The sequence below is a fragment of the Hemitrygon akajei genome, chromosome 4 (genome assembly GCF_048418815.1).
Source record: "Hemitrygon akajei chromosome 4, sHemAka1.3, whole genome shotgun sequence".
NCBI lineage: Eukaryota > Metazoa > Chordata > Chondrichthyes > Myliobatiformes > Dasyatidae > Hemitrygon > Hemitrygon akajei.
Window position 1 is genome coordinate 147707292 of NC_133127.1, and position 25936 is coordinate 147733227.

The 25936-nt window shown below is 41.0% G+C and overlaps 1 long non-coding RNA gene across 1 annotated transcript in view; it reads left to right on the forward strand.

The window, feature by feature from the left end:
* The window catches only part of LOC140725959 (uncharacterized), a 43966-nt gene extending 22404 nt beyond the window's left edge, over nucleotides 1-21562 (forward strand). Inside the window, exons 4-5 of the long non-coding RNA XR_012098546.1 lie at nucleotides 19431-19512; nucleotides 21296-21562. This is a non-coding gene — a long non-coding RNA (uncharacterized lncRNA). The remainder of the gene's footprint in view (nucleotides 1-19430; nucleotides 19513-21295) is intronic.
* Nucleotides 21563-25936: the final 4374 nt, after the last annotated feature.

Here is a 25936-nt window from a genome sequence, read left to right on the forward strand (position 1 = left end):
TTAAATTTGTATTTTTTTAAATACAGTTTTCCATGGGAATACTGCAGCGGATGGGTCCCTGCAAGGACCCTAGTTCAGTTTCTGGTGAGACCTGGGTGTTAATTATGAAGTGCAAAAAAATATTCACTGCTGTGATGCATCTGGTATGCAAATTTGATGGCCAGGATGAAAGGCAGTCAGACAATACAATGAAGCAACATGGATAACAAAAAGTGATAGATGGGGTGCAGAGTTCTAAAGTTCAAAGTAAATTTATTATCAGAGTACGTGTATATCACCATATATAACCCTGAGATTCATTTTTCTTGTGGGCATACTCGGTGAATCCACAGTAGAATAATAACTGTGATGGGATGAATGAAAGACCACACCAATTTGGACGTTCAACCAATGTGCAAAAGACAACAAATCGTGCAAATACAAAATGAAAGAAATAATAATATTAAATAAATAAGCAATAACTATTGAGAACATGAGATGAAGAGTCCTTGAAAGAGAGTCCTTAGGTTGTGGGAACATTACAATGATGGGGCAAGTGAAGTTGAATGAACTTATCCCCTTTGGTTCAAGAGCCTGAAGGATGACGGGCAATAACTGTTCCCGTGCCTGGTGGTGTGAATCACAAGGGCCCTCTACCTTCTTCCTGATGGCAGCAGTGAGAAGAGACGTAACCTGGGTGGGGAGGACTCCTGATGATGGAAGCTGCTTTCCTGATGTGCGCAATGGTGGGGAGGACGTTACCCGTGATGGACTGGGCTGTGTCCACTACTTTTTGTGGAACTTTATGTTCAAGGGCTTTGCTGTTTTAATCCCAGGCTGTGATACAGCCAGTCATTCTATGCTCCACCACACATCTATAGAAGTTTGTCAAAGTTTTAGGTGTCATGCCAAATCTTCACAAGCTCCTAAGGAAGCAGAGGCACTGTTGTGCTTTCTTTGTAATTGCATTTACATGCTGGGCCCAGGCCAAGTCCTCTGAAATAATAACACTGAGGAATTTAAAGCTGCTGACCCTCTCCACCTATGATCCTCTGATAAAGACTGGCTTATGTTCTGTGGTTTCCTCCTCCTGAAGTCAATATTCAACTCCTTGGTCTTGCTGACTTGAGTGCAGGATTGTTGTTGTGGCACCACTCAATCAGATTTTTGATCTCTCTCCTATATGCTGATTTGTTGCCACCTTTGAATAGTTGCTTCCTCAGCAAGTTTGAATACTACATTGGAGCCACGCTTAGCCACAAAGTCATAAGTGTAAAGAGAGTAGAGCAGGGGGCTAAGCACACAGCCTTGTAGTGCATCCATGCTGATGGAGATTGAGGAGATGTTGTTTCCAATCCAAACTAACTGGGGTCTGCAAGTGAGGAAATCGAGGATCCAATTGCACAAGGAAGTATTGAGGCCAGAGTCTTAAAGCTAATTGATTAGTTTTCAGGGATGATAGTATTGAATGCCAAGCTGTAGTTGATAAAGAGCATCCTGATGGATGAGTCTTTGCTGTCCGGATATTTCATGGTTGAGTGAAGAGCCAATGAGATGGCGTCTGCTGTGAGCCTATTGTGCTGGTAGGCAAACTGGAGCTGAACCAAATCTCTCCTCAGGCAGGAGTTAATATGTTTCATCATTCACCTCTCAAAACACTTCATCGCAGTGACGTAAGTGCAACTGGATGACACTCATTGAGGCAAGCTACCACGTTTTTCTTAGGCACCTGTATAAGTGAAGCCTGCTTGAAGCAGGTGGATACCTCTAAGACGGCTGGAGAGAGAGGTTAGAGATCTCAATGAACATTCCAGCCAGCTGATCAGTTCAAGTCTTTAATACTTGGTCAGGTATCCCCTCTGGGCCGGATGCTTTTCCTGGGTTCACCCTCCTGAAGGCTGCTTGCACATCAGCCTCGAAGACTGAAATCACAGGATCATCAGGGGCGGTGGGAGTTCGTGATGCTTCCTCCATGTTTTGATGGTCAAAGTCAGCATCAAAGGCATTGAGCTCATCTAGAAGCGAAGCCCTGTTGTTACCTGTGTCACAAGAGGTGGTAGCATTCAAGCCCTGCCACAACTGTCAAGCATCCTTTATTGATTCAAATTTAGTCTGGAATAGCCTGTTTGCCCTGCGATGACTTTTTGGAGATCATACCCGGACCCCTTATAACTTTCTTGGTCACCAGATGAACGCCTCTGATCCGACCATCAGCAGATTGTGGATCTAGTGGTTCCTGCAGGGGGTCCAGGGTCCAATGGTGGGTGCAAAGTTGGAAATTATGGGAGTGTGCTGATAAGCAAGCATACACAGCCTTGTAAAGCAGCATTTGAGAGGAATTCTAAGTCACAGAAATATCATGAGAGAATAAATGTTTGAATCATTAACTTTTAACCCTTTTGTAATTAGGGATTACTTCTTTCATTAGTTCTCTGCTCAAAGAACCTACAGAAGCAAGTTGAGAGAATAAAGTGCCTCTTAACAAAGTGGGTGATCTACTGCAGTTGTACAAGGCCTTGGTGAGACTGCACCTAGAATATTGTGTGTAGTTTTGGTCCCCTAATCTGAGGAAGGACATTCTTGCTATAGAGGGAGTACAGAGAAGGTTCACCAGATTGATTCCTGGGATGGCAGGACTTCCATATGAAGAAAGACTGGATCGACTAGGCTTATACTGGCTGTAATTTAGAAGATTGAGGGGGGATCTTATTGAAACGTATAAAATTCTAAAGGGATTGGACAGGCTAGATGCAGGAAGATTGTTTTCAATGTTGGGGAAGTCCAGAACGAGGGGTCACAGTTTAAGGATAAAGGGGAAGCCTTTTAGGACCGAGATGAGGAAAAACTTCTTCACACAGAGAGTGGTGAATCTGTGGAATTCTCTGCCACAGGAAACAGTTGAGGCCGGTTCATTGTCTATATTTAAGAGGAAGTTAGATATGGCCCTTGTGGCTAAAGGGATCGGGGGTATGGAGAGAAAGCAGGTACAGGGTTCTGAGTTGGATGATCAGCCATGATCATACTGAATGGCGGTGCAGGTTCGAAGGGCCGAATGGCCTACTACTGCACCTATTTTCTATATTTCTAATAGCAGATCTAGTGTCACACTCTCTCTCAATGGGATTTCTACTTACTGATGAAGGAAACTTTCCTGAACATATGTGACAAACTTGAGCCCATTTTTGAGTATGGGATTCCCAGTCAATATGTGGAAAATTAAAATCACCTACTATAACAACCTTGTGTTTCTTGCAGCAGTCTGTGATCTCTCTACAGATTTGTTCCTCTAAATCCGTAGGACTGTTGGGTGGTCTGTAACATAGTCCCATTAAAGTGGGAGTCATACCTTTCTTGTATCTCAGTTCCACCCATTACTTTTCAGTATCGAGTTCTCCAGTCTGTCCAGATGGAGCACTGCCGTGACATTTCCCCGACGAGTAACACCACCCCTCCCACTTTAATCCCTCCCACTCTGTCATGTCTAAAACACCATAAACTTCTTCATGCCAAATTTAATATAGCAAAGTAGTAGCACTTTATGTTCTAATATTGACATGATGAAATCCAAATGTACACTGCTGAGATGACCCCCGTCAGTTATTTGAAAGGAAATGTTAACTAGTGATTGTGGCTGTCTGTTGATGATTGAAGCAAGAGATTGGCATATTGTACAGGGTACTCCACACTTTTAAAATAAACATATGCAGGTTATATGAGGCAAATGATTGGTGCATCGAAATTCCTATGGAGGCTACCAATGCAATAGATCTGCACTAGAGTCTCCCACTTCTGAATTTGCTTCTTCAGCCCTATTTACTGCAGTGTCTTTCAAGATGACGGGGAACCAAAGAAAGATGGGTGTTTTCTCTATGATCGTGTGAGTTTCCTCCCACAGCCTAAGGACATTTGAGTTGGTAGGATAATTGCCCATTGCATATTGCCTTGGCGTGTCAGCCAGAGTACTCAACAATAGTGAGCCTGAATCGGAACCCATCACTGTTCAGACAGGAGTCAAATATGTCTGTATCATTGCACCCACTCTATTTGCTATCTTTAATGTTGCTGCCCTTCACCTCATTGGCCAAGACCTGCCACAGCGAGTCTCAATCATGTATAGAATGGACAATAGGCTTTCAACCTCAACTAGTTCAAGGCCAAGAACAAAGTCAGCCCCAGCACTATCACGGAGCTTCAGTATGCAGATGACAACGTTATTGCCAGCAAACTTTGAAGAAAACCTCCAATGTATCCTGAATGTCTTTGCCAAAGTATAGAGAGTTCTGGGTCTTGTTCACAGATCCTACATCAGTCATCACCTAACTAGCTCTCTATAAAAGTTGGCAATATCGCCCTTGAAAATGTAGGCTATGTCCCTTACCTTGGCAGCATTCTCTCCTCAAAAGCAGACATTGACTCAGAGCTCAACCACTGCCTGAGAGGTGTTAGTGGAGCCTATGCAAGGTTAAGGAAAAGAGTCTTTGAAGATTGTGACCTAACAGTTCTTACGTTTTCCTTCCTACATAACTGCATGGAGGTGAATCATGGACAGCAGCAATGCAGTAGACATCTGAAATCCCTTAACAATACCAACAAAGAGCCTTGCGAAAGATTTTGAGGATCAGCTGGAAGAGCAAATACAATAACACCAGCGAGGAGGCCAACATGAACAGCATTCTCACCACAATAAAGCAACACCGGCTCTGATGGGTAGCTCATGTCATTCAAATGCCTAACTTGCATCTCCTCAAACAGATCCTTTACTCCCAGTTGAAGGAAGGTTAGTGAGCCCCTGGTGGGCAAAGAAATTCTTCAAACATCAAAATCAGCTTGAAGTATTTATGTCTAAAACCTGGGAAGACATTGCACTCAGTAGATGCACCTGGAGGAAATCTGTTCAAGGGGGGACTGCACTACATGAGCAGCCTCCACTGTGTCACAGAGAACAAGCAGCAGCTGCAGAAGGAGAGAACGAACAACCGAAAGGTCCGCCTGCTAACTACAGCCACCACTTATTCATGTCCACACAGCAATAGAACATGTAGGTCCTGGACCAACCTGAGGACACAGCAATAGTCAAACCCTTAGGAGAACATCTGGCTCGACTCCAGCAATCGCACTACTTTTGCCACTAGTCCGTGTGTCGATGGGTAGTGGGATCTAAATTCAGATTGTGGCAAGAAAAAAAATGAAGCTACTGATAATTGGTTTATAATTGGCATGTGTTCTGCCATCCAGAGAGATCATTCCAAATGAGGTAGTACAAAAGGGTAAACAACAACAAAATGCAGAATATAGTGTTACAGTTGCAGTCAATTAAGTGAAAGTGCCACAATGAAGTAGATTGAGAAATCAAGAGTTCATTTTTCTCATACAGGTTATCCGTTCAGGAGTCCGATAACTGCTGTTCTCGAGGATGATGGTGCGTATTTTCAAACTTTTGTATTTTCTGCCGGATGGGATGGGGGAGGAGAGTTGACCGAGGTGGGAGGAGTCTTTGATTAATTTTGGTTGTTTTCCTGAGGCAGTGAGAAGTGGAGACAGAGTCAGTGGAGGAGAGGCTAGATTTCTTGTGATACATAGAGTGGACTATGTTCAAAACTCTGCAGTTTCTTGTGGTCTTGGGCAGAGCAGTTGCTATAGCAAACTGAATCTAAACAGGATTTTTTTTTTTGTGGTTCATCTGTAAAAATTGGTGGGGGTTATCGAGGACATGCTAAATTTCCTTGGCCTTCTGAGGGAGAAGTGCTGCCTCTTGGCCATTATGTCTATGCGGTTAGACCAGAAAACATCTGTTGGTTATATTTACACCTAAGAATTGAAGTTTCCAACTATCTCCACTCCATTAATTGATGCAATTAATGGTCTGTACTTTGCCCCTCTTCCTAAAGTCAATGACCAACTGATCTGCTTTGCTAACAATGAAAGAAAAGTTGTTATCTTGACACCTCTCCATGAGGCTTTCTATCTCCTTCCTGTACTCCATTCATGTGTAACTCTTGGTTCGGCTAGCAGCCTAATCTAGGGGAAGACAGCGCTCGGCCCGACCAAACTTAAGAAATCCTGTTTGGGTGGATGCTGCGCGATGTGACCCCTGTTAAACATCAGTACTACCAAATAACAAACAGTACACAATATGTGATTGAACGATTGAGCTTTATAATTCTTAATTTGACTGTATGGTTAGTAAAGAAACAAGAAAAGAAAAGGGCCCATTCTCATGAAACAGCCTAATGCGCCATCTTACAGCTCATGGTCCAGTCCACTGGTTTCCTATCGACCTCCTCCGAGCATAGCCAACCCTCGGATCCTTGCTCCAAGTCCACTCCGTCCAGCAGTCTACCAACTCTCTCCATTCGCGTCTTCTCTCTCTCCAAAAGACTGCAAAATCCCTGCTCCCAGACCCACAAGAAAGAACAACATCCCTCTCATTGGATAGCCCCACATTCCAAAGCCCCGTTATCTCTAGTCATAACCCAAACATTGCTGCTACAGAGAAGCCATTACATTGACAGTGAAAGCTTACAGTGCGTTACGCGTGTTTGAAATCTGGGCCACTGTGGTGGTGTCATCTGCAAACTAGTAGAAAGAGTTAGGGCAGAAGCTGATGACACAGTTGTGAATGTGTAGAGAGTAAAATTGGGGGTTGAGCACACAGCCTTGTGGGGCACCAGTGTTGACTCCAGGCAGATGGCGTCGGCCATGGGCCTGTTTCAGTGGTAGGTGCTAGTTGATGAGTTCCATGACCAGCATTAGTGTAAGTGGGTCAGTCGATGTTTGAGGCAGCCTAGGTGTTGAAAGGATATATCTTTCTATCTCCTTGTGACACTATCTATGAATCCATAATGTTATCTGTCTCTGTGACTCTGTAACAAATTGGCATATGTTTAATTAATAGAAAATTATATTTGGTCCAAATTCTCATCTGGTAAAAGATCTCAGCTGGAATGATAGAATTAATCCTGTCCTACCACACCATTCATTGCAACGTTGGATAAGTACAGGCAGCACCTATCAGCTTGCTTACAATTATGAGGTTCATATTTTCTATGATTTACTCCAATATATGTGGTTGGCAAATAAGTTAAAGAATATTTGATAAATGTAGACACATTGCTAGGGAAAACATTGTTATGATTGCAATTCTTTGTAATTAATGGGTAAGGGATGTGGTGTAGACATGAAGGCAAATTTAGTTCAGGCAATTAAATAATATGACATTTTGGGCAATTTTTCTGCACACTTGGCATTGCAGATTTTATTTCCATATTGTCCAGCACTGTTGCATTAAATATGTATTTTCCAACCCATGATGGTGTGTTTTCTTTTTCTTCCATCAGTCATTGCTTAAAGATGCATGATGATTTTTGTCTTTGGAGAATACCAGTTAATGAGCTGTGCAACTGTGAAGGTGATATGTAAGCGGGGAATTACACCAGAATCATAATGCTCTATATAATAGTGACATTCTACATAATTTAATTTAACATTGCACAGAGGCCATGTGGATTGAGGGTTAATGAGCATCATCAGGAGGAATGGCTGCATTCCTCCTTCCAACCCCACCCCCCACACATTTCCATTTCAGCCCATACATTTCACATAATTTCCTGTCAAAACTCTGCCAGAGTGACTAGTAATGATCCTCCTTTGAGATGGCAAATTCTGATGGGAATGTTTTATTTGAAGGAACTTAATCCTTCTTAGTATTTAATGAAAGGGAAACCCTTGGCACACTTTAAACATACAAGTCCGAGCAAAACAGAAATTAAAGAAACTATTGTGCGGATAATAATGGGGGAAAACAAAAAATTGTTAGATCTCTATATAGAAATAGATGTTTAACTGGAGTCTGGAGAACATGTTCAAAACTCTAAAAGCTGTTAAAATTTATTATATTTGTCAAAATAAACTAAGCTTGCTTCAGGTATTTATTCCTAGTATTTAAAGCATGATCACGTTGAAGGTTCTCGGCTCAAAATGTCCATGAGGATGCCTGACCTGCTGAGTTCCTCCAGCATTTTATGTGTGTTGCTCTGAATTTCTAGCATCTACAGAATTTTGTGTGTTTGGATTTTGCATTAATATTGCTTTTGAGCATCCTTTCCTTAAAATAGACCAACCTTGTTGACAGCATGATTTTGATATTATGTGCTGCTCTGGAGTGGAATATGATCTTATTTTTTTGCAAGGAAACATTACGTATGTATTCACAAAAACTATACAATGGGACAAGCATCAGTTTATAAGTAAGTGTCTAGCTCAATCAGTAGATTTTGTGGCTTGGAGATTTAATCACAAGCAGGTTTTTGTGCAATATCAGATTGATTTTATGCCTCAATTTGAGCACTCCATGGCGTGCAGAATGTATAATGATTTTTGAGTGCATGATGCATTTGTTTGAAACATGGAATTGTCAGGGTGACATCAATTTTCATGCATCACACAATAGGCATCCTCCCTTTGAAACTGATCCATACACACAGCTTCTATACAGATAGAAAATTGGGTCTTAATTGCAAATACAAGTCTCCACTTGCACTATTTATAGAGATCATTAAAAGGCGGCAAGCTTTTTGGGAAGTCATTTTAATGTTACAGCCACTGTAGCAGCTTTGAAGTGAAAATCAAAAACACCTCTCTGTGCTGTTTCATTTGGGCAACCAAAGGGTTCTGGATCTTCCCCTATATATGAAAAGGGGTGTCTCCTTCAGGATTATAATTCCATAATGCCAAATAATAAATGCACAGTACACAGTTAATGTCATGACCATTGGCAGCATTGAAGTACAGAGGGATCTTGGAGCCCATGTCCATAGCTGCCCAGAAGTGGGTACACAGGTATGTGGGGTGTTAAGGTGAATCACATGTTTGCCTTTATTGATTGAGGCATCGAGTATAAGAGTAAAGGAAGTCATGTTGGAGCTATGTAAAATTTTATGTGGGCTGTAATTCTGTAATGTGTGCAATTCTGGTTGCTGCATTACAAAAACGATATGGAAAAGAGGTTTACCAGGGTGCCACTTGGAATAGAGGTTGTGAGCTCGAAGGAGAAGTTGGACAAACTTGGGTTGTTTTCTCTAGGGAGACCTGATAAAAAGTCATAAAAGTATGAGAGGCATAGACAGTCAGAATCAGGGTAGGAATGTCAAATACTAGGGAGCATCCACTTAAAGTAAGTGGGGGAAAGTTTGGAGCAAATATTTTTACACGAAGAGTGGTAGGTATCTGGAGTAAGCTGAAAAGGATCATGATGGTAGCAGGTACTGTGGTGGCATACAAAAGACATGAATGTGCAGGGAAATGAGGGATATAGACCACCTGCTGGTGAAGAGATTTAGTTTAATTTGGGATTTTGTTTATCACAGAGACTGTAGACTGTAGGGCCTGTTTCTCTGTGCTGCTGAACAGATGTACGTTCTTCTATTCTTGTTACTCTCCAAACAGCAGTGGTTGGATGCAATGCTCCCCTTGTCTTTAGGAGATGCAGGTATGGTGGTCATTAGCACAGGTTGATTTTAGCAGATGTGTGAAATTCCTTTGAACGTCTTAATGTGCCCTAAAAGATAAATAGTCACAACGGGGTCCTCTACACAAGGTATGCATGCAAAAATATGCACTAATAGAAGTAGAAGAAGCCTTGACATACTGTTGTGGCATGTTTATGGACAATTATATTTCTTCTTGCACTACTTTAAAAAGTATCATAGAATTTTTTTACATCATCTAGAGAAGAAGACAATTAATATTTTCCCCCAAAAGACAGGTCTGTTTTTATTAAAGTCAAGCAGTTTCTTCCTGTTCTGACCAACATTTCTTCATCATCCACTTGCTTTTATCCTGTCTTTGTGACGTGCTATATGCAATTGATTTTTCCCGTGGAATAATTTCAATTGCTCATTGAAAAGTAATGAATTGCTTGTAAAACATTTCGGATACTGTTGGTATGAAAAACGGTGCTACGTAATTCTTTCCCAATTGCAGTAAAAATAATATTAAATATAAAGCAAACCAACCATTTGTATGTATTTCCATCTTGGGTAGGGAACACTTGAGGGCATTTTAAACAATGGGTTCCAAATTTACTAATCTAGGAACCAATCTGGACTTGGGGCAAACATGCTTAGATCTTGCAGTAACTTTTATATTTGAAGATGCTATAATATTAATATGTAAAATTCTGTAGTTTTTACTTCTATAAATTTAAAACATTAACAGAACAGATGGATGTCAAATGATAGGCAATAATAACCCTTGGAAGCAAGAATGCGGGATCAGCCTGGAGCCCCACTCTAATTCCTGGGAAAGAAGTACATCAGTCTGGCTGACTCTCTCTTCGCCAATGAGGGAGTCAAAAATGTTGTAATGTGTGGGGAAAACCAAGACTTCAGTACTTCCTATCCAAAACTTTCTCTCCCACATTCAACCCCACCTCAACTGACATGATCAAGCCTAACTTTAACTAGAGATTTTTAAAAACCTCTCGGCTGTGCAGTCAAGATAGGAAATTCAAGCCACTAGTCTGTTGTAATGGACAGGTAACACATTTGCTTCCCATCCTTCTTTATGAACTCGTTAACATCCACAAATCTGAATATAATTTTTGATGGAAGGGGTGGACAATCAAGATGAGTTTTATTAAAGGTCCAGTAAGAAAGGTACTGACAGGTCAGCACTGAAATGGAGTATGAATATATACAGAATTGTGGCCATTCCACTCATTCCTTGACTTCTCTAGTGCCTTTAACACCATCCAGCCCAAGATCTTAAGGCACAAACTAACGGAGATGGGAGTAGACTCTCACATGGTGGATTGGATAGTGGACTACTTGACAGATAGACCTCAGTATGTGCGGTTGGGAGACTGTAGGTCTGACACGGTGGTCAGCAGCACAGGAGCGCCGCAGGGAACTGTACTCTCTCCGGTCCTGTTCACCCTGTACACATCAGACTTCCAATATAACTCGGAGTCCTGCCATGTGCAGAAGTTCGCTGATGACACGGCCATAGTGGGGTGTGTCAGGAATGGACAGGAGGAGGAGTATAGGAATCTGATACAGGACTTTGTGATATGGTGCAACTCAAACTACCTGCGTCTCAATATCACCAAGACCAAGGAGATGGTGGTGGACTTTAGGAGATCTAGGCCTCATATGGAGCCAGTGATCATTAATGGAGAATGTGTGGAGCAGGTTAAGACCTACAATTATCTGGGAGTACAGTTAGACGAGAAGCTAGACTGGACTGCCAACACAGATGCCTTGTGCAGGAAGGCACAGAGTCGACTGTACTTCCTTAGAAGGTTGGCGTCATTCAATGTCTGTAGTGAGCTGCTGAAGATGTTCTATAGGTCAGTTGTGGAGAGCGCCCTCTTCTTTGTGGTGGCGTGTTGGGGAGGAAGCATTAAGAAGAGGGACGCCTCACGTCTTAATAAGCTGGTAAGGAAGGCGGGCTCTGTCGTGGGCAAAGTGCTGGAGAGTTTAACATCGGTAGCTGAGCGAAGGGCGCTGAGTAGGCTACGGTCAATTATGGAAAACTCTGAACATCCTCTACGTAGCACCATCCAGAGACAGAGAAGCAGTTTCAGCAACAGGTTACTATCGATGCAATGTTCCTCAGACAGGATGAAGAGGTCAATACTCCCCAATGCCATTAGGCTTTACAATTCAACCGCCAGGACTTAAGAACTTTTTAAAAGCTATTATTAATGCTTTTTGAGATAGTGATTTAGATGCATATCATATTTTTTACTGAGTTAAGTATTGTATGTAATTAGTTTTGCTACAACAAGTGTATGGGACATTGGAAAAAAAAAAGTTGAATTTCCCCATGGGGATGAATAAAGTATCTATCTATCTATCTATCATTGACCCTTTTAAACCCAGAAAATAATTCCATGCATTTAGTGTGCATGCTCTATCTTCTGCAGTCATTGACTAGCCAAGATCTGGTGTCGTTAAAGTTCCTTGTCCAACAATACATGGAGCTGGTGCCCAGTATACTTCAATTCAAGGAGAACTGATAAATAATGCTAATGGAGGAAATTACTGGCTATAGTATCTCCTTGCCAACATTTCTTCCATTATCAGCACCAGCCAAATGATTTTGCTTATGCTTCCAAGGATCCACTTTGAAGTTCTCTCCTGGACATGCTATTGATTTCAGTGGAAATAAGGATCAGTTTCTTTTTAATGTTGTACACAACTGTTGTTTTACACACAAGTGAAATTCTACCCATATGTACAGTGTCATAAATAACTGAAAAGAGATTTAGCCCATATTTAATCGGTATATCTGTACAACTCGTTAATGCAAATATTTAATCAGCCAATCACATGGCAGTATCTCAGTGCACAAAAGCATGCAGACATGGTCAAGAGTATCAGTTGTTGTTCAGACCAAATATCAGAATGGGGAAGTATTGTGATCTAAGCAACCATGACTGTGGAATAAATGTTGGTACCAGATGTAATGGTTTGAGTATCTCAGAAACTGCAGACCTCCTGGGATTTTCACACACAACAGGCTCTAGAGTTTACAGAGAATGGTGCAGAAAACAAAAAAAAATTCCAGGGGCTGGCAATTGTGTGGGCAAAAGCTCCTTGTTAATGAGATTTCAGAAAGAACGGTCAGGCTGGATCAAGCTGATAGTAAGTCAAATAACCAAACATCCCAACAGTGGTGTGCGGTAGAGCATCTCTGGATGCACAATATGTTGAACCTTGAAGTGGATGGGCTACGGCATCAGCAGACAGGGGGTATCGAATAAAGTGGCCACTATGTAAGAAATTATCCCGCTTGGTGGTGCAATAATATCAGCGCCGGACTCCGGAGCATAGGTTCCTGAGTTTGAATCCAAGTCGGGTTGAGTGTCGAACTAGCAACTCGGCCTTGTTTTAAAAAATAGAATAACTTGCTACAGAAACACCATCATGACGGAGCCCCGATAACTCCATTGCCAAGTTAAGGGCTATTCTTCTTCTTCCTCTATGTAAGAGATTAATGTCTCAACTTTAATTTTAATAATACAGCTGTGATTTTATAATCATGTTCCTCCTTTTAAATTTTTACTGGACTCCAAGATATCTCTCCTGTTCTACCCTGTTACTTGGTTGAGAGTCCAATTCTGTAGAACTGCTTTATCCCCAGGGAAAGAGTCTTCAGGAACATGCAGGCTATGGTTAATTGTTTAAAACATTATATTTACCAAACACTTGTTGAAACGAACAGTAGAACCAGTTTGTCTCTCCAGAGTCTGAGGATTGCAGAGTCAGAGCACGTAACTTCTCCTGTGTGACACAGTGGGAGTGTGCTCATTATAGTGTCCCCGCATTAAATCCTCAGCCTTTGAGTTTCTTCCTGTTCATTAGTCATTATAGATTTATTCAAAATGTTAAAGAAATTTAAGTTTAATGAAGGAGTGTATTTTCTTTGGAAAATATGATTTTGTAATCATTAGTATCTTTCTTGGTGTGTGAATCTAACAATGGAAAAAGATGCTGGTATTCAAGATGAAAAGATAACCCAAGCTTTGACTTTGTAAGGGAGTGGGTGTAGTTTAAAAGGTTGTCCACAAAATCTTAGAATCATTGAGATCAGGTTCTGCCTAATTTCTAATGAGTTGGACAAGCTTTCAGCAGAACTATTAATAAAATTTGGGGATAAGGCAATTCTGTTTCTTTTGACAAAAACCTTGCAGTCTAACCCATTGTAAATTGATGTTGAAAATGCTGACTCCTTTACAGGGGGTGATGAACAAAGTCCCCCCAGACCACAAGGATAAGTAACTTCCACTGTGTTTCCAACCTGTCAAGAAAAGATCCAAGAATTGGGCTTGGAAATACACACTGGATAATTGGTAAATTGGTTCATTATTTTCATGTGTAATGAGGTAGAGTGAAAAATAACTGTTTTCCATTCATTCCATACTGGTCATTTCATCACTCTGTAGTACTGGGGAAAAGCAATAACAGAGTTCAGAATATAGTGGTTTTCATTTCATGTATTTTTATTTATTTAAAGATAAAGTGCGGAATAGGCCCTTTGAGACACACTGCCAGCCACCCCAATTTTTAACCCTAGCCTAATCACGGGACAATTTACAATGACCAATTAACCTACTAGCTGGTATGTCTGTGGAATGTCGAAGGAAACAGGAGCACCCGGAGGAAACTGTTGCATTCCTTGGGGAGGACGTACCAACGCCTTACAGAGGATGCTGGGATTGAACTTCAAACTGTGACGACCCGAGCTGTAATAGCATCATGGTAACCGCCAGAGTACCATAGTGCTGTGAGTAGAAAAAGAGTCCATCTCATCGTATAAGATAAGGTGGTGGGGTTTACTTGTCTGCGCTGAACTGAGGCTGTGGCCTACATCTAACAGACTCCTGGATTGGCTGTGACTGGCTTTGTGGCTGTGAACTCACTTATATGAACTGCACTTCTGAAAGTTATTTGCTTGCTTTTATTGTTTGATGTTCAGAGTTGAGGAATCTTTGATTATGTTGGTTGCTTTACTGAGGCAACCAGACTGTAGACAGTGTCCGTGATAGGAGGCTGGTTTTCGTAATGTGCTGAGCTCTGTCCACACTCTGCAGTTTCTTGGGATTTTACTGAATACAAGGTGTTGTTCTGCCCACAATCACAATCCACATCATCAGAGGCAACCCAGCTGGGTAGCTCCTGAGGCTAAGATCATAACAGAGTTTACATGGAAATTGATTAAACATTTGAAAGACCATGAGAAAAGAGTAGCTGATTCTGGTTGAAGAACATGACCACAAGTACAGGGGTTGAATGCAACTTTACGACAGGATTTGACGCCCATCCACCATTGTTTACTTAGATACATACTGTTCGCATGCAATGTCTGTGCTGCTTGACAGCCAGAAACATTAATTCCAAATCCAAACCATCTCAGATATACGTCAAAATTTCATAACAAACTCACCACCACCTTATTTTCTATATTTCCTTACAACATAGAAGGCAGCCATTCAGTCCATCAAGTCCATGCCAGCCCAGGGAGCAATCTCATTTTTCTACTAATTTCCCTGTCTATTCTCTTTGCACTTCCATCAATTTTTCCCAACCGCCGCACATTTGAACAATTTTACAGTGGCCTGTTTATCTACTCTCCCACGTCTTTGACATGCGGGAGGAAACTGAAGGACGAACAAACACAGGGACGTGGCCACTGGACATCAGGATTAACTGCATTCCAATGTCTCCCACAATTATAGCTTTGTCTTTAAGACCTCCAGTTGATTGTTCATTAATATTGATAGCCTCTGTGTTGTCATCCTACCCGAAAGTTATGCAAATACTCGTACCTATCCAGTATTAGTTAAGCTTTCTCTCCCAGCCGTGTTCTCACTGACTCTTTTGCTTGCATAATGGCTTTTAATTAAAATGAGTGGAACAGAATTCCAGAACAAGAGTACAACACTGAAGTGCAACTATATTGCAGGTTCAGTACCTGTGATGAGTTTCTATCCCTTGTCCAAGTCCTTTGAAAATGACAGAGGGAAAAATAATTGAGCCCAGAGATCGAACTCGGGAAAGTGAGGATTAGGAATTCAATGTGACAGCTTTTAACAGTCCTGTACTCTACCCTGCCTGCTCTATTAAACATGGTGTGCATTTGTGTATAATACTTAGCAGCCAGTCCGACCATCTCTACAGCTTTTATTACTTAATTTCAGATCCATTGTGAAAGTGGAAAAAGAGAATTATTTTTCTGTCTATTGAACTGTTCTGAATTATTTATTGGATCAAGCACAGTGTTCATTTAAATCAAAGGATGTCTACTGGGATATTTTGGGTTACTATGGAAACTAAAAGCAGGCCATAAGCTGAAATGTTCATTGATCAGGTTCGACAAATTAAAGCATCAGAATTGGTTGTGGGGGTAGCTGTGAGAGTGAAAACTCTTTAATCATACTGCATTAGTTAAATTGTCTGTTCTTTTTCAAAAAAGAGGCTCAAGATGGTATACCAGGATTTGTTTTCCCATTTCAGTGTCTTTGGTGTATTGAAGTGCATTTCATTCCGAAAACCTTGTGCTAATATTTTGACTTTGACACAAACTTGAATTGTACAGTAAAGACAAACATTAAGATTAAAAATTTCAATAAAGAAAGATCTCCCGTTGACCAAGAGAGATGAAAGGAACATTACTTTCATAGAGTACTATAGCACAGGAGCAGGCCCTATTGCCCATCTGGTCTGATATTCTCCTAGTCCCATTGACCTGCACCTGGACAATAGCCCCCCCCCCATACCCCTCCCATTCGTGTACTTATCCAAATTTCTCTTAAATGTTGTAATTGAACTCACATCCACAACTTCATTCTACACTTCCACCACCATCTGAGTGAAGAAGTTCCCCCTCACATTCCCGTTAACTACTATACCTTTCATCTACAAGTATTTCAAGAATTAAAAACAATAATATGTTGGTCTTTCAGCCATCTATCAGAATCTACCTTTGAAGCAGCGCCAACGACTGAGCATAGATTTCATTTGAGCCATTAAAGATTTTGGTCTGGTAAACAAAACAATATTATTTATACGTTCTTTTCTTTAATCTTTTCTATATTAAATTGTGTTCTCAATTTCCTCCACTAAAAGGGCTCTATTCAAAGAGTGTGGGTAACTTAATATACTTAGTGTGAAGTCTAGCATATGGTGGCTAATAGTATGAGCCCATTTCCTCTAATTGCAGCCCCCATAAATCCCTGTTGCTAAGTGATCAGCAAGGAACTGCTGGATACCGTATTCAGGAGGGCTGTATTCTTGCCACCACTGAAAGACAGTGTTACTTTCCTAGCTATTAGGATCTTTTAAAATTAGCAGCAACGTAATATTATTAATATTTCCAAATATTATTCAGTTCAATTCAAAGTGCATATTGGATTTATCAATGACAATCTCTTATGAAAATATAGTTGAAGAGGATATTGAAGAGTCAAGATCTTAAGCTGTTGGTCAGGCTTTACAGTTAATGTTTCTCTCTGTGTTTGTCACTACACATACTTGCTAAAACAGTCTTCGATGTAAATTAAAAGAATAAGTCATGAGACCCCTTTTTTATATAAAATCAGGATTGATCTGATACAAACCTCATTTAATGTGTGCCCATTGTAACCTTACACACTATTCCTATCAGAAATCTGCTAATTCTTACCTTAAAAATGTTCAAAGATGCTGTTTCCATTACCCTTGAATACAATGAGTTCCAAAATGCATGATACTCTGAGGGAAAAAAAGGTGCCTTTTCAGTGTTAACCTAAGAAATAGGAGCAGGAGTCGGCCATCTGGCCCGTCAAGCCTGCTCCACCATTCAATAAGATCATAGCTGATCTGACAATGGACTCATCTCTGCCTACCTGACTTTTTCCCCTGCTATGCAAAAATCTATCCTACCTTGTCTTAAATGTATTTACCGAGGTAGTCTCGGCTGCTTCATTGGGCAGAGAATTCCACTGATTCACCACTCTCTGGTGTTACGAATGTGACGCAACTCTGAGGGGCCGAAGGGTACAAAGTCGCCCCCTCCTTTTTGAGAATCGCAAGATCGCTATTAATTCGGGTCTGGGACCCAGGAAATGAGAGAGAGATGTCCAGAATACACAAGGTTTGGAATGTGTCCTGACCTCAGCGAAACGGAACCACTGATAACGGCCATTGTCTCTTGGAGACGGAATTGTGTTATTGAGTACTGTACTATTCATTGAAACCCCTCAGGGGACAACTAGAGTGGGCTGGTTGAGGGATTGCATCATCCCAACCTGATTGACATCTGAGACCCCGTGAGTAAGGATAAAAGAGGGTCTGGGGAGCAACCCCTTTAGACGCACCAGGAGAAACGCTAGAAATCCAGTGACAGCGTTTTATAGCAAAAGCCGGTGGGGCTCATGTGCGTCCTCCCTTGCCTGGGTTGGCAGGCTCACCACGGAAGAACGGCTTTAGCTAAAGGAGAGGCCACAAGTGAACGGCCACACCAACGAGACTCCGACGGATCGAAATCATAAAAGAAAAATCGGCAAGTTTTTATCCAAATCTCTCTCTCTCTCTCCCACCATTGCAACACAGCGGTCCCCAAAGGCTGCAGCCTGCATGAACTGAGTGAACTTTATATTTCCATCGGACAATACATTATCCCCTAGACAACGATAGAGCTTATTTCTTATTGATTATTATTATACCCGCACTTTTAGATTTAGTATTGACGACGTATATTATTTGTATATTTGCATTGATATTATTTTTGTGTATTTTTACTAATAAATACTGTTAAAAAATAGTATCATCAGACTTCAACGGACCTCTCTATCTTTGCTGATAAGTGACCCAGTTACGGGGTTTGTAACACTGGGAAAAGCAGTTCCTCCTCATCTTCTATGGAAAAAAGTACAGTCAACATTTCGGGCCGAAACCCTGGGAGGGAAAAAAGCTGAGGAGTAGTTTTAAAAGGTGGGGGGAGGGGAGAGAGAAACACCAGGTGATAGGTGAAACCTGGAGGGGGAGGGATGAAGTAAATAGCTGTGAAATTGCTATTTACTATATCTCTTTCACCCTTAACCCATGACCTCTAGTTGTAGTCCCACCCTACCTCAGTGGAAAAAGCCTGCTTGTACTTACCCTATCTATACCCCTCATAAATTTTGTATACTGTACCTCTATCAAATCTCCTCTCAATCTTCTACGTTCCAAGAAATAAAGTCCTAACCTATTCAATCTTTCCTTATAACTCAGGTCCTTCAGACCCGGCAAACATCCCTGTAAATGTTCTCTGTACTTTTTCAACCTTATTTATATTTTTCACGTAGATAGGTGACCAAAACTGTACACAATACTCCAAATTAGGCCTCACCAGTGCCTTATACAACTCCAAAATAACCTCCCATCTCCTGTACTCAATTCTTTGATTTATGAAGGCCAATAAGCCAAAAGCTTTCTTTACATCCTTTTCTACCTGTGATACCACTTCCAATTAATTATGAATCTGTATTCCCAGACCTTCACACATCTTTATTGGGTAAAGTATATATTTTTGATGTTAGTTTTATAATCCAGTCATTCAAGATGAAACAATTAAGATCATCACTGTCAAGTAATGTTTTCTTAATATCTTTCTCTCCATAATTACTAGTGAATTTGTATAACCATACCCACATATTGTGCATTTGCTTGATTTATGATATTTCAAGAAAAATTCTGCTGAATTAAAATTTAGCTACAAGAGTGATACTACATTTTTACACAAATATTGTTGGCTTTTAATTGTCTCATTTATTTGATATATGTGGAGCTTCTCTTGATTCAATAAACTTATAGGGCTTATAACTAATGTATAAATGATAGAAACATTAGTCCTCACATTAGAAAAGAGGAAGTGTGTAAGTGATAAACTAATTACTTTTCTCTTGCTGCATTATACTAATGCAGAGTTCCAGATACTCATACTGTCACAATCAAGACCAATATCCATCCCTCAGATGCAACACAAATCGAGCATTTCTGAAGAAACGTAAGTCATCACCTCCTTTCTTACCATTTACTTTTTATATAATCAATTGGATCAATGATTACCTGGCAGCTTTGAGTTGCAGGGGGTGGAGGGGTTAGATAGTTAAAGGTAGTAAATAGCCATTGTGGCAGTTTAATTGCCATTCTTAATAGACTGACCTGATTATGGTGCACATCTAAAATGCTTTCTGCAAAAATAATAGGGAGCCTCATATCTATAGTTTCTTTCCAACATGTCAAGAAGTATGAAGTGGGTTTTGTCTAAAATTGCTAGATTGATGTCTATCATGTAATGATAATTATTGCAAATCTGGACATATTCTACAGTACATCAACTTTGCTTTCCTTTTTCACGAAGTAAATATGAAGTGACCAAAGCTGTACATGTGTTTGATATTTTGGATCACTCCTGGATTAGCAACTGATGATTAGCAATCCACTAGTTGCTACAAACTGGATTGTGCCTTTTTGTGTTGAATCCAGATACTTTGCAGAAAGCACTTAAAGGTGTATTTCAGCTTCTGGTTCCATCACATCCTCTCGGGTTTCTCCATTTGTGACAGGCAATGGAACATTGCCAGTTAGTTGGTTAAAGATAATGAGCAAAGGTGTTATAGATCACATTGCAGCATTATGGTTATTAATGTAGGTATACGATACAGAATGACTATTGAGATATTGTTGCAGCATACTCTGGTAACGTTGGGAGTTTGCTGCCTTCAGTAAGAATGTACTGTTGATAACTCAGCCTTCACTATATATCTTTGTAGTCAGCAAAACTATTTATCCTTCCTTCGATGAACCTAGAGAGGAGAGACTGTAAGAGTTTATTGCTGCCGTTGGTGGATTTTCTTTCTCTCTCACTCTTTCACTCTCTCTCTCACCCTCACCCACCCTCTCCCCCCACTCACTCTCTCACACATACCCTCTCCCCCTCACTCTCTCATTCTTTCCCTCACTTCCTCCCCTTCCCCTCCAACTCGTGATCCCGCTTATGCATTCACTCGCTCTCTCGTGCCAATTCTCTCAAGTAGTCTCACCTTGCGCACATTCTCTTCCACAATCTATCTCTCGCGCTCTCTCACACATACACTGTCGCACATTTTCTCTCACAAACCCTCACACATCCTCTCTCTTGCATGATTTCCCTCGTGCTCCCACTTGAACATTTTCTCTGCTAGTTTCTCTCTCATTCCCTCTTGCTCATCCTCTCTGCTTGGCCCCTTCTCATTTTTACCCCTCTCAAGTGTTGTCAGGCTTCTTTTCCCTAATTGCCAGTCTCCTTTTATGCCTCTAATCTAGGTTTTATGTCTTCAGCTGCTATGAAGCTTCGTTTCATGAGGATTGTGGGTCATCAAATGCGGAGTCTACTCCAGTACAGCTCTATTGCAATGAAATGACTTGAAACTATGACAATGCCTTGGGCTTTCTTGTTATTTCTAATGCTCAGAGGATAAAATATTGCTTTCATCTGGAAACATCAAACACTCCACACTGCAGGGAAGGAAAGCCCATTATTGTTCTAACTATTTGGCAAAATTTATGACGCACAGCCATCAGTCTCCTGAAAGCTCTCTATTGGTGGCTGTTATATCCTAGCAGAAGGAAACAAAACTGAGTGGTAATATTTCATCAGGAGTGACAATGCAATTCATTTTCCATAAGTTGCCCACAATTTCAGGACTTCCACATAAATACTGAAATACTTTCTCCCTGTCCCTGTAGGGTATCTAAACCCATCAGCTTGTTTTCACCTGTTTCTATTGTTTTGTCTTGATTGCTAGAGCTTCATGACCATGTTCATGACTGAGTTGGTAGTAATGCCTTTGCCAGATGAAACTATCCTACTTCCAAATGCACTAAAGAGAAGATGAACATCCTCCAGCACTGCGGTAGAGAAGCTTCCACACCTCTCTATAGAGATGCTGCTCACTTTGCTGATGGTGAAAGGTGCTGTTGTTGGGGCCCCCGTTGGTTCACTGAGTGAGTCACCAGCCTACCATTCATGTGTAAGTGAAGATCTGTAGATGCAAATCAGCTTTAGAATTGGATTTTCGGAAGGGCTTGATCTTCCTTAGCCTTATCACATAGCTTCGGTTTGCCAATGGTCCTGAGATCTATATTTCAGGTAGACTAGTACAGTAGTTCACATCTTTGACCACTCCATCAGGACACATGCCTCCATCTCAACCTGTAACGTGAACTCCATTTTCTTCTTAATCACCTTGATGATCAGTGTTCCCAATGCCTACTTGACTGCAATACTGAACAGAGATTTCTCTCGATAATCTAAGTTTCATTGAAGAATCCTAGCTCAACTCAACAGTTGGGTCACTTGGGTCACCTACAAATAACAGCACTGTCAAGGCCCACCAAAAGCTTGTCTTCCCGAAAAATTTTGTTTATAACAAGAAACATGCTCTGTCTGGAGTGTTTGATTCCTAGCAGAATGATAACTGGCCTTTGAAATTAGTTGTGACCTAAATTAAATGATCTAATATGGTATTACAATCCGAGAGCAAAGGTATCTCTTGTGAAGCTAAGAGAAGCAAAAATCACAATGAGAGGGTGTTTTCTGGTCACTGAAGATCGGGTTCTCTTATGGTAGATTGAAGGTCAAATATTTCTGTTACCAGGAGGGTATTTCTTATTATCACCAATGTTCTTTTGTTGCAAAAACACAACATATAAAGCAAAGTCTAAAAAGTGGAATGTTTTTGTTTAACATCTATAGTCACTCTATCAGTCTCAGTTGTTCATATAAATGGATTGATTCCATATTTTAGCAAACACAAGGTTGAAAGCATAAACAAGGAAAAGTCTGCAGATGCTGGAAATCCAGAGCAACACACACAAAATGCTGAAGGAACTCAGCAGGCCAGACAGCATCTATGGAAATAAAGAGATAGTTGATGTTTTGGGCTGAGACCCTTCTTCAAGATTAAGAAGGAAAAGGACGAAGACAGCAGAATAAAGAGGTGGGGGAGGAAAAGGAGGATAGCTAGAAGATGGAGCTTCTAAAGTACGAAAAGTCAAGGGCCGGAGAAGAAGGAACCTGATGGAAGAGGAGAGCAGACCATAGGAAAAAGGGAAGGAGGAGGGGAAGCAGGGCGAAGTCATATGCAGGTGAGAAGATGTAAAAGGTCAGGCTGGAGAATCGAGAAAAGGGCAGGGGGAATTTGATTATCAGAAGGAGAAATTGATATTCATGACATCAGGTTGGAGGCTACCCAGATGGAATATAAGGTGTTGCTCCTATAAGGAATACAAGGAAGATGAGGGTGGCCTCACCTTGGCACAAGAGAGGGCTATGGACTGACGTGTCAGAATGGCAATGGGAATTGGAATTAAAATGTTTGGCCACCAGGAGGTCCCGCTTGTGGCAGATGGTGTGGATGCGCTCAAGAAGCGGTCACCCAGTTTACGATGGGTCTCACCCCAACATGCAGGATGCCGCATCAGGAGCACCAGACACAATAGGCAACCCCAGTAGATCTGCAGGTTAAGTGTTGCCTCACCTGGAAGGACTGCCTGGGGTCCTGAATGGAGGTGTGTGGGCAGCTGTGGCACTTAGGCAACTTGCTGAGATAAGTGCCTGGAGGGAGATTAGTGGGAAGGGACGAATGGACAAGGGAATCACACAGGGAGTGATCCCTGTGGAAAGTGGGGTGGGGGGGAGGTAAAGATTTATTTAGTGGCAGGATCCTTTGGAGATGGCAGGTTTCGGATGGTAATGTGTTAGATGCAGAGGCTGATGGGGTGGTAGGTGAGGACAAGAAGAACTTTGCCACTGTTAAGGTGCTGGGAAGATGGGGTGAGCAGGATGTTCTGAAAATGGAGGAGGTGCAGGTGAGGGCAGTATCAATGGTGGAGGGAAGGAAACCCCATTCTTTTAAAGGAGGAGGACATCTCTGATGTTACGGAACAGAAAGCCGCGTACTGAGAACAGATGCAGCGGAGTTGAAGAAACTCAGAAAAGGGAATAGCGTTTTTACAGGAGACAGGGTTGGAAAAGGTATTGTTGAGATAAACAAGGGAATCAGTAGGCTTATAAAATATGTTGGTTAACAGTCTGTCTCCAGAGAAGGAGACAGAAAGATTGAGAAAAAGGAAAGAGGTGTCAGAGATGGACCAAGTGAACTTAAGGGCAACGTGGAAGTTAGACACAAAGTTGATTAAATTGATGAGCTCAGTGTGGATGCATGAAGCATCGACAATGCAATCGTCAATGTACTGAGGAAGAGTTGGGGTGTATTACTGCGGAAGGGTTCAAACATGGTCTGTTCTATGCAGCCAACAAAGAGGCAGGCATAGCTCGGGTCCTGGCAAGTGCCAATGGCTACCCCTTGAATTTGGAAAAAGTGAGGGGAGCCAAAGGAAAAGTTGTTGAGGGGGAGGACCAGTTCTGCCAGGTGGAGGAGGATGGTAGTGGAGGGGGATTGGTTGGCTCTTTTGTCAAGAAAGAAGTGGGAGCTTTGAGCCTTGATGGGGGATAGAGTTGTATAGGGGCTGGACATCCATTGTGAAGATGAAAGTATGATTCAGAATTAGATTTATTATAATTACTTTAGGGAACATGAAATTTGTTTTGCAGCAACAGTAAACTGCAAAGATATATAATTGTTATAAGTTACAAAAGAAAATAAATATTTCAAAAAAGGAATAAGGAGGTGCTGAGTGCACAAACTGTTCAGAAATCAGCATTATAATGCTGTGTTTTAGGCGGTATAAATTTTGTTAAAAGAAATATTTCATAGAAACATAGAAAAACTACAGCTCGATACAGGCCCTTCGGCCCGCAATGCTGTGCCGAGAATGTACTTACTTTATAAATTATCTAGGGTTACCCATAACATTCTACTATTCTAAGTTCCATGTACCTATCCAGGAGTCTCTTAAAAGACACTATTGTATCCACCTCCACCACAGTCACCAGCAGCCCATTCCATGCACTCACCACTCTGCGTAAAAAAAAAATAAAATAAAAAAAAATATATACCCCTGACATCTCCTCTGTACCTACTTCCAAGCACCTTAAAACTATGCCCTCCCGTCTTAGCCATTTCAGCCCTGGGAAAAAGCCTTTGGCTATCCACACGATCAATGCCTCTCATCATCTTATACTCTATCAGGTCACCTCTGATCCTCTGTTGCTCCAAGGGGAAAGTACCACTTAAAAATAAAAATAACTAAATAATTTGCTTTAGAGCTGTAGGATTGAAGAATATTAGCAAGGACAGTGGAGGTAACTCCACTGCTCTTAAAAATAACATAATAGATGCTGAGTGGGCATGTTTTTAACATCCTAAACAAATGATTGCACGTCAGTGGTATTGCACTCACTCAGTCCTGGATTGTTGAACAAGAATGTTTATACTCAAGTCTTTGGAATGTGAACCCTTTACCTTTCAAACCGTGGGCAGAAGTGCCATCAAATGAGGCAGAGCTAACTCTATGATCAAAGGAAGATCTACCATCATCCAATTTCTTTTTCCAACCCAAACAGCAAATATCAGCATTTTCCGGAAGGATTCAACGCCTCTGACAACCGAAAGCACATTTTCCTCTGCAGATCACCTAATTCCAATCAGAAAAAACAATGGCCACTTTAATTATTCCCATCCTCAAAAAAACAACCATTTATCCACTTGTGCTAATTATGTAAAAATAATGATTCTCATCATTCACTATTTTATAATTTCTCTGAAATATTCCAAGTTAATTGTTCTGAAATGCAGTTACTTATTAAATAGAGTATAGAGTACAGAAGCAGTCCTTGCTGACCATCAGGTACCCATCCATTGCACTATACAAGTAAATACAGTTGTTGTTTCGCTCATTAACAACAGTAGTGACTAAAGAGATGATTATTATTGGTGATAGCACTTTAAATTAGAATTTGGGCAAGACACTTTCTCAAGGAAAACATGGGATTTGTCATTTTGCTCAAACTTAAGTTTTTCTCTTACAGCCACACATTGTGCAGTGTGTAAAATAAAGAAAGACAGTAGTAGTACTGTACTAGCATTAATTGGCCAAAACATTTGAACAAATGAAGGATTCTGGACAGCTTTGCTTTAAAGAGCATTAGCCATGGGTCTGCTGCATACCTATCAATAATGATATTACTTTGCACAATAACATTTTTATGATATTTTGTCTCAAAGAAAAAAAAGAAACTTTCATTAGTTACATTGGAATCCATTAGTCGTAGAGTCATTCAGCACAAAAACAGGCCCTTTGGCCCAAATGATCTGTGCCAACCAAAATTCCCATCCAAGCTCGTACTATTTGCCCACATTTGGCCCATATTCAACTAAACCTTTCTTATCCATGTATTTGTCCAAGTACCTTTCAAATGTTGTTAACGTACTTGCCTCAGCCACTTCCTCTGGCAATTTATTCCATATACAGGTTAAGCACCC